Consider the following 15,449-nt stretch of genomic DNA (forward strand, 5'->3'; position numbering starts at 1 on the left):
TAGAAATTTATAGACATTGAGTTTATTAAAGCAAAATAAACAGCTAACGCTATCATTATTTTTATTCCTTTTCTGATTATACAACATGATATGGCTTTTTGTGTACTGTGAAAATAAAAATTATTTGTATGGAACAGACACAAAACAATATTTAATTCATAAACTTCCCGTGAATGGCAAGACTGTTAACTTGTATAAATTACTGCACCCAGAAAAGTTACTTAAAATCATAATTAGTACCAGACATGAAAATAGTTTTATATCCTTCTTCTTTTACTTACCATTACATCATAAGTTTTTCCCTCACCATTACAATTTTCAGTAAAGTGCTAAACTTGTAATACTGTGTGCGAGACATCAGAGGAATTATATAGTAGAGGAGAAAAAGAAACTTCCTGCCTATTAATATATTTATGAAGGAAAAATACCCCAATTAGAACCCCCAGTGAAGACATGCTTTAAGAAGCAATAGAAAATACAAAAATATTAATCCAAAATGTATGTGTAGAAACACACACACATATATATACCCACACACACTTAGAAACATTGCTCCCAAACATTAAGGAATATGTCAACTATTAACCAAACTAGTTAAGAATTTTAAATAAAAAGATATTTGTAGGGGCTGGAGAGATAGCATGGAGGTAAGGCCTTTGCCTTGCATCCAGAAGGACGGTGGTTTGAATCACTGCATCCCATATGGTCCTCCTGCCTGCCAGGGGCGATTTCTGAGCGTAGAGCCAGGAGTGACCCCTGAGCGCTGCTGGGTGTGACCCAAAAACCAAAAAAAAAAAAGATATTTGTGGAAATAATGATACCCAGAGTAAAGAAGACTTTTATATTAGCAGGGTGATTAAAGGTGATTAAATCATTTATTATTCAAACTGGGAAACTATTAATAACTACATTGGGAAAATAACTATAAACTACTAGTACATCTAGGGTTATTGTGACAAATAATTTTCCTTATTTAGAGACTTTTCATGGTCAGTCAAGAGATATAAAGATGAAGAATTATTAGAGGCCCCCAGACTGCATATTATTATAATGGAAAGAATTATTATGCAGTATGGTATAATAAAGATAGCACCAAGAATTCTTGTCTTAAGGCACATGAAAAGATGTTCAATATCACTAATAGTCAGGGAGATGCAAATCAAAACTACTATGAGGTACCACCTCACGCCACTGAGATTGGCACACATCACAAAAAAGGAAAACAAGCAGTGCTGGAGGGGATGTGGAGAGAAAGGAACTCTTTTTCACTGCTGGTGGGAATGCCGTCTAGTACAACCTTTATGGAAAGCGATATGGAGATTCCTTCACAAACTGGAAACTGAGCTTCCATACGATCCAGCTATACCACTCCTAGGAATATACCCAAGGAACACAAAAATACAATACAAAAATCCCTTCCTTACTCCTATATTCATTGCAGCGCTATTTACAATAGCCAGACTCTGGAAACAACCAAGATGCCCTTCAACAGATGAGTGGCTGAAGAAACTCTGGTACATATACACAATGGAATACTATGCAGCCATCAGGAGAGATGAAGTCATGAAATTTTCCTATACATGGATGTACATGGAATCTATTATGCTGAGTGAAGTAAGTCAGAGGGAGAGAGAAAGACACAGAATGGTTTCACTCATCTATGGGCTTTAAGAAAAATGAAGGACATTTTTAACAGTATCTCAGAGACAAGAGAGATGAGGGCTGGTAGGTGCAGCTCAGGACATGCAGCTCATCACATAGAGTGATGAGTGCAGTTGCAGAGATGACTACACTGAAAACTATCATAACAATGTGAATGAATGAGGAAAGTAGAAAGCCTGTCTTGAGTACAGGTGTAGGGGGGTGGGGAGGAGGGAGATCTGGGAAATTGGTGGTGGAAATGTTGCACTGGTGAAGGGGGGTGTTCTTTACATGACTGTAATCATACAACTATAATCATGTTTGTAATCACGGTGTTTAAATAAAGATAAAAAAAAGAATTCTTGTCTTGATCCCATTTCACCATTTTCACAGTAAAAATGCTACTCAAGTCAAAGCCACATTTTAGTATCATAGAAAATAAACAAAAATGTGTGCTTTGCCTCAAGAAACAACGGTCTGTGTAAGCACAAGGCCCTGAGTGCCACAGGAACCACCTCTCAGCAGTGCCAATTGTAGCACTAGAAACTTCTGAGCATGCTTGAACCACGGACTAAACCACCTGCTCCAGTTGAATGAGTCTTACCAGGAGTATCCCTGGAATCATGTGAGTACTGCTTGGAGGATCCCCAAAACAAACAAGAAACTCAAAATGGTTCTTCGGATTCATGAGATGGAGACAAGGAAATTTCCCAAAGCAATGGTTCGTAAGTGTCCATTCACTATTTATGCATCCAGCTGAGACCATTATTACATATCATAAAATAATTACTATCCAGTAATTATTTTGTCCCTGAACTTTCTGCCAACCTTTGCATTTATCCCAGTTAATCATGACTCCAAGATTTGTTTAACATCTTTTTCCTGTGACTATCATGAAAATACAGAAAGGAGCATAAGATGTTGATAGGAAAGATGGGGTGGATTTTCATGGAGAAAAACAACTGAATCTAAAGTTTGCGGAATCAACTCCATAGGGACACATCTCTACTAGCATGAAAATATATCATATATTATTATACATGTATCTATATATGACCAACAATATATATATCAGGCAGAAAGATGCACTGTTTTTCTAATGTAAATGAACTTTCAAGTACTGTGGTTGCTTAGTGTACATTTCTGAGCATTCCTTTGCTTGATAGCAAATATCCTATTTTCAGTCAATGTCTTTCTATTACTTCAGTATAAACTATTTTAACAGTTTTTGCTTCAGTCAGTAGGTTCTTTTTGTGGTATGCAATGAATCCCTCTGATAGTCACTTAGCAGTAGCAAGTCCTTCATTATTCAATTATTCTTATGATCCAACAATTGTGTATATCCCTAAAATAAAAATTAAACCCTCATACTAAGAATACATGGAATGAATACCGCTCATACAGTTTTGGGTTGTTTTTGCTTTTGCTTTTGTTGGATGGTCAAACCTGGTGGTGCTCAGAGGTTACTCCTGGCTCTGTGCCCAGAAATTATTTCTGGCTTTTGGGCCTAAGTGATAGCACAGCAGTAGGGCATTTGCCTTGCATGCAACCAATACAGGGGACCTGGTTCAATCCCCGTTGTCCCAAATTGTTCCCCAAGCCAGGAGCGATTTCTGAGTTTTGATTCTTAATGAAAAATATATCACTATACTTTATGTATAATAAAATTAATTTTAAAAGTAATGCAGGGACTGGAGCAATAGCACAACAGTAAAGCATTTGTCTTGCACAAGGCCAACACAGGATGGACCCTGGTTCGAATCCCAACATCCCATGTGGTCCCCCGAGCCTGCCAGCAGCAACTTCTGAGCGCAGAGCCAGGAGTAACTCCTGAGTGCTGCCAAGTGTGTAAGCCAAAAACAAAAATCAAAAAAAAAAAGTAATGCAACTATTACATTAATTATAAACTTATAAGTGATATTTATTCAATGTATATGCTGAATAAAAGTATGCATAAATAAAATAATATTCTAGATTTTTATTTCATTGATGAAGCAGATAGTACTACAAATATTGGATAGATGATTGACGTACTATACTCCTGTGTGATGGCCAGGAATTTCTGGTGTCAAACTTGGAAACATATAGAAAGGAAGAGAGGTAGAAGATAATTGGTCATACTACTTTAACATGGCTGCATACATTCAGTCATTACAAGTAAAGCACAGAAGTATCTGTGACTTATTTAAATGATAAAAGCTTATTTAAAATTGCTGGAAAGTGGGGCCGGAGAGATAGCATAAAGGTAAGGCGTTTGCCTTTCACTCAGAAAGTCATCGGTTCGAATCCCGAAGTCCCATATGGTCCCCCGTGCCTGCCAGGAGCAATTTCTGAGTATGGAGCCAGGAGTAACCCCTGAGCACTGCCTGGTGTGACCCAAAAACCACAAAAAAAATTGCTGGAAAGTGGATGATGAAAAGGTTTGGTAAACTGATAGGATCTACAGAAGGCTGAGTATCTTCACTCTAGATAAGATACATCAAACTTGACAGTAGTCAATCTCTCACATCTGACTGTCAAAAATAGACAAGGAGGGCTGGAGCAATAGCACTATGGTAGGGCATATGCTTTAAATTTGACCTGGGTTCTGTTCCCGGTATTCCATATGGAATACCCAAGCCTGCAGGAACAATTTCTGAGTGCAGAGCCAGAAATAACCCCTAAGCGCCTCAGGGTGTGGCCTAAAAAAAGAGAGAAGGATAATTGAGCAATCCATCCAAGATCATTCAGTCAGGAATTAGCAAAGCTGAAATGTGAAACTGGAAGTCTGATTCTTTTATTCAAGACTGATTCTATATACCTATATTAGAACAGTGAAATCTGTTCTAACAAGAGATAAGAAAAAGCATTTTTATGGTCGTATAAATTAGTACATCATATTTTCTCTCCTGCTGGCATTTTAATGACCTTTTGTATTTAATATGAATTTTCCATCTAAACTATTGTATATTAGTCCCTTATCACTGTCAAAAGAAAGTGTAAAGATATGAACCTGAAAATATATCTCCTGTCACATGTTTTATGATGTGCATAATGGAAAAGAGAATGAACATGTATGTAGCAACATTGTCAATTAAAACTGATAAGAAATCTAGGATAAAAGTTTTTTTTTGTCCCTCAATTCACAGTAAAGACCAAGCAAAGGGCCTGTGTTGAGGTGTATACGGGTTGTATTTACTGTACCTCCTCTTTCTATACAGTCAGTGTAAAGAACACAGCCTGTGGTAAGAATTGGGAGGCCTTATCTTTTGATAAAAGATTTTTTAAAAGATAAACTTTTTCACCTAATTAGAGAAAAGGATTTTATTGCTTAATTACATAATTTGATAGCTGCTATTTTAACATTCTAAAGTTATCCTCTGTAAATAGTACTTTGTATCGGTTCTCCTCCTTCTTCACTTCCTTTCCCCTTCTCTCTGCCCTCCTAGTATGCATCCCTGTTCTTCTGCATTCTCTAAGTCTCAGAATAATTTCAAAGTAGAGCACATAGTCCTTAAATTTTATAGATGCTTCTAGTTCCTGAACAATTCTTTTCAAAAAAGCTAAGGTACAATAAAAATCTATTTTATCTTGTTAACAATAAATCTCTGCAATCTACCATTTTTTTCTATGACCATTTTCTTGGTACATAGTGGATAAACACTTGTTAAGCAAAATTTAACCACATGTATGGTTAATTTTTGTTAATGAACCATAATTTATAGTTAATCACAAATTAACCACATCTATACTCTAACAATATATGAGTTTAAAACATCAGCTTCTCACAACAGAGCCAGAGAAGGCTAAGGAGTTTGCCTTGTATGCAGCAATCTAGGCTGATCCCTGACATGCAATATGGTCTGCTGAACAAAGAACCAAAAATGAGCCCTGAGTACTACTGGATGTAGGGGAAAAAACAACAACCCAACAACAACAACAACAAAAATCAGCTTATCACATAATTGCATTGAGAGTTATATCAATCAGATCAACAGTCAGCAGAGTACTCTGTTACTTAGGCATGAAGATTAAATATCTATAAAATGAAAATATATAGTTCTTTACTCTTTTTTTTGTTTTTTATGGGGGCCACACCCATTTGACACTCAGGGGTTACTCCTGGCTATGCACTCAGAAATCGCCCATGGCTTGCAAGGGACCATATGGGATGCCGGAGGATCAAATAGTGGTTCGTCTTAGGCTAGCACTTTCAAAGCAGATGCCTTACCTCTAGCACCACCTCTCTGGCCTCATTTTTTCTTTACTCATTTCTTTTCTAGGATTAAAGTTATGGTGTGTGGAACAAATATTTTTTAAGATAATTTATAACCCACACATTCTTGAATACTTCTGGAAAAATGAGATTCTTTTTTAGAAAGAACTATCTGGAAATCTCCCTTAGTTTTAAAGATAATTCTCTAGACATTTATTATTCTGTTGAGAATTGTACAGAATAAAATTTTATGGACACTATAATAATCCTCAAAATGTTTGCAACTGAACACAATTATAGTACATTGTGTCACGGCAGAATGCAGGAAAGTGACTCCCATGTTACTTAAATAAGGCTATTTGGTAATACTGAAACACATGATATAGAGAAAGCAGAAAATTTGAAGATAGATCTATGCTAAAAATAAGTGTTCAAGAATGCTAGATTATCATCAATAAGCCCCCAACAATTCATCATCTAGAGAAGAAATACTTCTTTCTTTTTTCAAGGACAATACATTGAACAAGATGCCTCTTAAGGTCTCTGAGCTACGTCAAAACAAGTGCAGCATAAACTTCAAATTATTCATTCTTCTACTGGTGATGATTTATTCAATCTTGACACATAGAAAAGGATGATTATGAATGCTATATATGATCTAAATATATATGAAAAGTACTCAATGTTCTCAACTGAGCTAGGAAATACTGAATGTTATTATTAATTTCAAAACATATTATTTTAATCTTTGTGATTTAATTTACATTTGCTCAACCAAAACTATTTTAATCTATTCCTCCAAATTCCAAAAGAGGTTTTAAGAAACTTAAAAGTAAATAAAAGATTAAGACAATGTGCAGGGCAGTGGACTCTCGGCTGAAAATTTTTCCATTTAGTACTTTGAATATGTATATAATGTGGTACCGTTCCTTTTTGCACATGCACACTAAAATGGGGAAATCTTATGTATAGAAACAAGTTCTTACTACTAGGAATAAGAACCCATAAATTTTATAATACAAGGTTGCCTTCCACACTGGACATTTGTCATGAGGACTCGAATTGGACCTCATGCGATCGAATATCTACTATCCAAACTCAAACCCTGAATTCCAACCTTAGAACAGCACAGTTCCCTGCAGCAGCACCAGGAATTAAACTCCCCCCAGAAGAGTTCCTAATACATCTCTGGCACCAACTTGCCCAGGGTAGGTTCATACCTCATCCTTGTAGACAAGGCAACAACAACAACTTGATCTAAGGGCAGCGTGCCCTACCTTTTCACCTAATGGTGAGATAAAATCAGAAGATACTTTGATCTGTGCAAAAATCTAAATCACTAATTACAGAAGACTGACTACAACAACTATGGAACCATAAAGAAAGACTCTGTCCTAAACTTTGTCCTAGAACCTATGCAAAAACCAAGTTCTCTAATTATAGAAGACTGATTTTGACAAACACAACTGAGCAGAACTTTGCTGGCATCATTAAACAACCTCAGGGTTCAACAATGAACCTGACCAGAGCCTGTGGTTGATCCCATGACAGTATGCTTCAAGGGTGGAGAAACCCTACATCTCTTAGGCCAAGGGAATTTCCTTTCTAATTTCTCTAATAGTTACTGTGCCTATGCAAAAAAAAAAAAAAAAATCTTGCCACATCAGTTCTCCCTTCTCTTTTTTTTTTCTTTATTTTATTTTATCTTTTTCTTTCTTCTTTTAAATTTATATTTATAACTTCTGGACAGGGGGTCCTCCCCACTTTCTTTTTTTTTTTTTAACAAAAACATAGAACATGAATCATCTTGTTCTGCCTCATAAATTGAGAGAAAAGAAACGTAGATGGTTCCAGGGGCAAGCAATCTTACAAACACAGTGGAAATAAAAATGATCAAACCTGGGCCGGGCGGTGGCGCTGGAGGTAAGGTGCCTGCCTTGCCTGCGCTAGCCTAGGACGGACCGTGGTTCGATCCCCCGGCGTCCCATATGGTCCCCCAAGAAGCCAGGAGCAACTTCTGAGCGCATAGCCAGGAGTAACCCCTGAGCGTCACAGGGTGTGGCCCAAAAACCAAAAAAAAAACACAAACAAACCTAAATACCCAACCCAATGTCAACAACAATAGAATCAAGAGACCTAAACTACAGCAAGCTGTACAAAAAAGGGACCTGTTACACTAGCTGTCCAGGGTGCTAAGGGTAGAGTTATGGGATGCATGCTGGATACAGGCACAGAGGGAGGTCAACACTGGTAGTGGGAATTGCCCTTATTTACTGTCACTAGATACCTTAAATATAATTGTGAAAGACTTTTAATTCACATTGGTCTCAATAAAAATTATTTAAAAAAAGAAATTTAAAAGTAAATTAAAGTTTTATACTGTGCAGGGTAGTGGATTCTAGGCTGAAAGTTTTTCCATTCAGTATTTTGAATATGTCATTCCATTCTTTTGGGGTTGTTTTTTTTTTTTTTTCTGGTTTTGGGGCCACACCCGGTAACACTCAGGTGTTACTCCTGGCTATGTGCTCAGAAATCGCTCCTGGCGTAGGGAACCATATGGGACGCTGGGGATCAAACCGAGGTCCGTCCTGGGTCAACCGCATGCAAGGCAAATGCCATACCACTGAGCTATCGCTCTGGCTCCTGTCATTCCATTCTTTTCTGACTTGTAAGATATCATATGGAAAGCCTGTTGTGATTCTTATATTATTTCCTTTGTATTTCCTTTATGTTTTCTTTTCTCTTATTGCTTTAAGTAAGATTCATGATAGATAATAGCAGATAGAATTCTTGTTTGTTGGTTTGGTTTGCAACCGGTGGCGCTCAGGGGTTATTTCTGGTTCTGTGCTCAGAAATCACTCCTGGCAGCTTGGAGGACCATATGAGATGCCAGGATTCAAACCATCGTCTGTTCCGAATCAGCTGCGTGCAAGGCAAACGCCTTACTGCTGTGCTATTGCTCCGGCCCCAGAATTTTTTTTTGAACATTAGAAATGCCAGCTAAAGAGGAAAAGAAGAAAAGAGAAGAATGGCTGGTGTAATAAATAATAAACAAGAACTTTCCTTTCTAGAAATTTCTGGAGAGAGGTATCTCCACAGATTCAAGAAGCCCAAAAGAAAATAGACTCAAAACAATACCAAGACACATAGTAATCAAAATGGGATCGTCAAAGGGCCAAAGTGGTGGTACAGTGGTAGGGCATTTGCCTTGCACGTGCTAAACTTAGGACGAACCATGGGTTCGATTCCCGGTGTCCCATATAGTCCCAAAGCCAGGAGGATTTCTTTGCTCATAGCCAGGAGTAACTCCTGAGCATCACCGGGTGTGGCCCAAAAAGCAAAAAAAAAAAAAGTATTGTCAAAAGACAGGCAATGTAAAGCAGCAAGAGAGAAGAAAATCTTCAAATACATGAAAAACAGTATAAAAATCACAACAGATCTTCCATATATCTTATAAGATAGTAAAAAATGGAATGACATATTCAAAATATTAAATGAAAAAACTTTCAGCCTAGAGTTTACCACCCTGCAAAGTCATCCTTTAAATTTATGAGAGGATAAGAACCTTTTCAGACAAAGGGAAACTGACAGTATTTAAGACAAATCAATCCTGCAAAAATTTCTGAATTCTTTTTTTAAAAAATAGATGCTTTTGTATATTCACATATGCATATACAAAAGGCAACAGAGCCCTTTATATAATTCTTTCTAAATATCTAAACTCCCCTATAAAAGGGCATAGAGTAGTTGCATACTCTATGAACATTCTCCATCATTCTTTAATATGAGCATTCTCTATTATTGGTCCATGAAAATTTCTGTAAATCATACTCTATATTTTCTTTAAATGTTACTCAAAAATGTGTAAGTAACTAAAGTACATGCAGGACATTAAATTCAATACAATTAATAAAAAAATAAATTGAATACAATTGCCAATATGTTGTTTACTTCATTCATGCTCCTCCTCTTTCTATGGTATAGTAGGTAAGTGGAAATGAAGTAAGCTGGGAGAAAAGAAAAAGAATTTTCTTTTTTTTTTTTTTTTTTTTTTGGTTTTTTGGCCACACCCAGCGGTGCTCAGGAGTTATTCCTGGCTGTCTGCTCAGAAATAGCTCCTGGCAGGCACGGGGGACCATATGGGACACCGGGATTCGAACCAACCACCTTTGGTCCTGGATCGGCTGCTTGCAAGGCAAACGCCGCTGTGCTATCTCTCCGGGCCCGAAAAAGAATTTTCAACCATTATGGGCATTTACAACTAAGCCTATTGGGCTGTGATTTATCATCTATTATTCAGCAAGAAAGAATCTTGGGGGGAAAAGCATCATGTTCTTAGATTGTAAAAAAGAAGTTGAATTCAAAATTCAGTCGGTGACTTTGCACAAAATTCTATTCCTTGGCCCTGCTACCTTTGGTTTTACAAAACTGAAGACCACAAGGAAAATAAACAGGTTTAGATAAGTCTGAACTCTACTGGTTTGCTAAGTTTTGAGACTGGTGCAGGCTATAAGCTGTGGCCAAGGGAGTGGTTAGGAGAGGGAGCAGTGTGTAATGTGTAAAACTAAACTCTGGCAAGGGAAGTGCCTACTCTGGAATTCTTGCAGCAAAATAATGACACTTAAAACTCTTGCCTTTCCTTAAAAATTCATGAGGCCACATGAATTGTTCCAGTCCTCATGGTCTTACAAACCCCCATATTTAGTGGTATAAACAACAATCATTTTATTTTGCTTACAGTTTTTAGGGTCAAAAATTTGGAAAAGGCTTAGCAAAGTGGCTTGTTTTTGAAATATCTTATGCAATTATATTCAGACATCACTGAGGCTACAGCCATCTGAAGGATGAACTTACTGGGCATGCAAAATGTCTCAATCACACTTCTGGCAAGTGCCATTAACCTTCAGTGGTGGGAGCTCAGCTGCCTCCACAAGCTTGCAACTCTTAGAGAAGTCTGACTTTTTATATCGCAACTACTTTCTTTATATCACTAAATAAAGGTGCAAGCTACAAGATCTTTCCTGCTATGCTTTGAAAGTCACAGAACAATATATCTCACCTTTTCTATGCATCACAAGTGAAATGCTAAAGTAAACGTGGATGCTTGAGGAAGAAGATATTAATCCTTAACTCTCAATGAGAATATATATGCAATATATGTGTGTATGTATATATATATATATCCATGATTCTCATTGTGAATATCATAACCATTCTGTCTCACAGTGAGTTCTCAATCTAAGAAACATACAGAGGAAACAACAAAAATTTATTTTTCTATTACCTATTTCCTTCTGCAAATACTCTCTTCTTTTAAACATATTATAGTGCTCGCTTCGGCAGTACATATACTAAAATTGGAATGATAGAGAGAAGATTAGCATGGCCCCTGCGCAAGAATGACATGCAAATTTGTGAAGTGTTCCATATTTAAAAAAAAAACATATTATGGGAGCCCCTGACTATCATGGTAGGACAAACATGTCAACTGCAAATTTCTTTAGATTTTGATTTAGTTTTCATTATATTTAGTGTAAGTATGTATAGGCCAATATTATATTAGGCTCTATATTAAGTAATTAGAATTGGTAACTACAGAAGAAAATAAAAATAGGGTAATTTTTGCTTGTTAGGTTTCACCTTAAAAATAACTCTTTAAAGGGCCAGAGATAACAGAGATGGTAGGACAATTGCCTTGCACACAGCTGACCCAGGTTCAATACTCTGTACCCGACATGGTTCCTTGAATCAGCCTGGAGTGATCACTGAGCAGAGCCAGGTGAAGCCCAAGACCAAAGTAAATAAATAAGTAAATATATAACCCTGTAGACAAGCAGACATATCTTATGACAGATCTTGGGATATCATCCAAATATAAAGATAAAAAATAAATTTGTGGTAGATTAGACAACTCCATGAGAGAGCATGAAAACTGGCTAAGCTTTGCAAAAGCCGGCTCCCTGTGTGTGACACCAGGCGGGGAAAATCCGCGAAAGTACACCGGCCCAGTGGGGCCCAACTGTGAAAAACTGTGAGTGTGACCTGTCTATGTCTGTCTACTGTCCTCTTGCGTGAAACTCTTGCGAGTGGGGCAAAAAGAGGCTCCAGAAACCTCGCTCGCCCAGACGCCATTTTCAGGGAGGGACTACAGAGCATGAAAACCGGCTAAGCTTTGCAAAAGCCGGCTCCCTGTGTGTGACAGCAGGCGGGGAAAATCCGCGAAAGTACACCGGTCCAGTAGGGCCCAACTGTGAAAAACTGTGAGTGTGACCTGTCTATGTTTGTCTACTGTCCTCTTGCGTGAAACTCTTGTGAGTGGGGCAAAAAGAGGCTCCAGCGGAGCACTGCCACTCCGCTTCGCTACGCGGCCGTGCACTCTTTCTAAGGAAAGAACACCATTGCAACAAGAAGGAAAAATTACACTAAGAACGGCGCTATATCACAGAAGCAAACATTTCTCTCTGGACTGTCTTCTCTGTTGCATACTCGGGCCTAAAATTTGACCCAGTGTGAGGCTTCATCCACGGAGGACTCCCCTCCCTTAGAGGCAAGTCAGCCCATCCAGAAAGGGAGGAGCCAGAGGAGAGTGCTGCCTGCATCATATAGACAATGAATACCACCACAACACGTAGAAAAACCCACAATACAAGTGTGACAATGGGGAAACAACGCAGGCCAGCATCAGACATAGAGAATGAAGATGACAATTCTGAGGACCAGATAATGACCAACCAACTAATCAACCTCTCAGATAAGGACTTTAGACTAGCAATATGGAAGATGCTCAAAGATCTCCAAGAAACCATGGATCGAGTTGAACAGAACACTAATAAGAACCAAGAGAATATGAAGACAGAAATCACAAAACTCCAAACTGAAATAACATGTCAACTAACAGGACTGAAAAAGTCAGTAAACGAAGTGAATAACAAAATGGATAAGCTCTGGGACAGGGTATCAGAAGCTGAGAATAGACTTGGTGCTGTGGAAGATGAGATACATAACAATTCCATAGAGCAGGAGAGATTGGACAAAAAACTTAAAGCAAATGAGCAGACAATGGAAAAATTAGTCAAAGAATGGGAACAGATGAAAATAGAAGTCTATGATAAGATCAACAGAAACAACTTAAGAATCATTGGAGTCCCAGAGACCCAGGAAGAAAATTTCCAGGAAGAATCAACGGTCAAGAACATCATTAAAGAGAAACTTCCAGAGCTAAAGAATATATGTGATCAAATCCTGCATGCCCGAAGAGTACCAACCAAAAGAGACCCCAGAAAAACCACCCCAAGACACATCCTAGTCACAATGACAAATCCCACAGATAGAGACAGAATTCTGAAAACAGCAAGATCAAAAGGGGAAATCACGTTCAAGCAAGCTTCCCTGAGATTTACAGCAGACCTGTCACCAGAAACACTCAATGCCAGAAAGCAGTGGTGGGATATTGTGACAAGACTGAATGAAATGAATGCTTCACCCAGAATACTATACCCAGCAAAACTCACTTTCCGGTTTGACGGAAGAATACATGGTTTCACAGACAAAAAACAGCTCAGAAACTTCACAAACACAAAACCAGTCTTAAGAGAAAAACTGAAAGACCTAATCTAAGACAAGACTACCCAAAAGACACACCAAATTTTGAAATAAAGATGGCGTTAGGGGCCGGGAAGGTGGCGCTAGAGATAAGGTGTCTGCCTTGTAAGCTCTACCAAGGAACGGACCACGGTTCGATCCCCCGGCATCCCATATGGTCCCCCCAAGCCAGGGGCGATTTCTGAGCACATAGCCAGGAGTAACCCCTGAGCGTCAAATGGGTGTGGCCCAAAAACCAAAAAAAAAAAAAAAAAAAAGATGGCGTTAAATCCCAGGACAATTCTTTCTCTCAACGTCAATGGACTAAATGCACCAGTTAAGAGACACAGAGTGGCTAAATGGATCAAAAAAACTCAATCCAACCTTCTGCTGCCTACAAGAAACGCACCTGAATAGTCAGAACAAACATAGACTCAAAATAAAAGGCTGGAGAAAAATTATCCAAGCAAACAACACCCATAAAAAAGCTGGAGTGGCCATACTAATATCAGATAATGCAAACTTTATACTCAGGAAGGTTGTAAGGGACAAAGATGGACATTTTATATTAATCAAGGGGTACGTAGAGCAGGAAGAATTCACTCTCCTAAACATATATGCACCGAATGAGGGGCCAGCAAATATTTAATACAACTGTTGACAAATCTGAAAAATAATATCAACAACAACACAATAATTGTGGGGGACCTTAACACGGCTTTGTCAACACTGGATAGGTCAACCAGACTGAAACCCAACAAGAATATACTAGACCTGAGGAGAGAAATGGAAGAAAGAGGCCTAGTGGATATATATAGGACACTCCATCCCCAGAAACCTGGATACACATTCTTCTCCAATGTACATGGGACATTCTCCAGGATAGACTACATGCTGGCACATAAAACATACCTCCATAAGATCAAGAGGATAGAAATTTTACAGACTACCTTCGCTGACCACAAGGCTCTAAAATTATTTGTGAACTCCAAAGGGACTCAGAAGAAACACTTTAACAACTGGAAGTTAAACAGCCTCATGCTCAATAACCAGTGGGTCCGAGATGAAATCAAGGAGGAAATAAAAAGGTTCCTGGAAACAAACGACAATAAAGACACAAACTATCAGAACTTCTGGGACACAGCAAAAGCAGTACTGAGAGGAAAATTTATAGCTTTGCAAGCACACATCAGGAAGGAAGAAGGAGCTTACCTGAGTAGCTTAATGACACAGCTAATAGAACTAGAAAATGCTCAACAAAAGGACCCAAGAATAGGAAGACAGAAGGAAATAACAAAGCTGAGAGCAGAAATCAACAAAGTGGAAACTCAAAAAACAATCCGAAAGATCAACAAAAGCAGAAGTTGATTCTTTGAAAAAATAAACAAGATTGATAGACCACTGGCAAACCTAACAAAGAAAGAGAGAGAGAGAAACTTGATAACTCGTATCAGGAATGAAAAAGGAGAGATCACTACTGATATGACAGAGATTCAAAGGGTAATCAGAAACTACTTTGAAAAACTCTACGCCACTAAAAATGAGAACCTGGAAGAAATGGATAAATTCTTGGACTCTTATAATCTTCCTAGGTTGAAGGAAGAGGATGTAGCATATCTAAACACCCACATCACCATTGATGACATTAAAACAGTAATCAAAAGTCTGCCGAAAAACAAAAGCCCAGGTCCAGATGGATTCACTAATGAATTCTATCAAACTTTCCAAGAGGAACTACTGCCAATCTTGGCAAGACTCTTTCATGAAATTGAACAAGCAGAAACACTTCCAAATAGCTTTTATGAAGCCAACATCACCTTGATACCTAAACCAGACAGAGATGCTACGAAAAAAGAAAATTACAGACCAATATCACTGATGAATGCAGATGCAAAGATCCTCAACAAAATCCTGGCAAATAGGATTCAATGCCTCGTTAAAAAGATCATCCACTACGATCAAGTAGGTTTCATCCCAGGAATGCAAGGCTGGTTTAACATCCGTAAATCTATCAACATAATACACAACATCA

The 15,449-nt window shown here is 38.1% G+C and overlaps 2 non-coding genes across 2 annotated transcripts; one reads left to right on the plus strand and one right to left on the minus strand.

Annotated features, from left to right (window-relative positions):
* Nucleotides 1-4,749: 4,749 nt before the first annotated feature.
* On the minus strand, nt 4,750-4,882 carry LOC126032354 (small nucleolar RNA SNORA51). Its single transcript, XR_007503854.1, has one exon. It is a non-coding gene; the product is annotated as a small nucleolar RNA SNORA51 (small nucleolar RNA).
* Nucleotides 4,883-11,163: 6,281 nt separating this feature from the next.
* Nucleotides 11,164-11,270, plus strand: LOC126026380 (U6 spliceosomal RNA). Its single transcript, XR_007501674.1, has one exon. It is a non-coding gene; the product is annotated as a U6 spliceosomal RNA (small nuclear RNA).
* The last annotated feature ends 4,179 nt before the right edge of the window (nt 11,271-15,449 follow it).

The sequence above is a fragment of the Suncus etruscus genome, chromosome 1 (genome assembly GCF_024139225.1).
Source record: "Suncus etruscus isolate mSunEtr1 chromosome 1, mSunEtr1.pri.cur, whole genome shotgun sequence".
Classification (NCBI taxonomy): Eukaryota; Metazoa; Chordata; class Mammalia; order Eulipotyphla; family Soricidae; genus Suncus; species Suncus etruscus.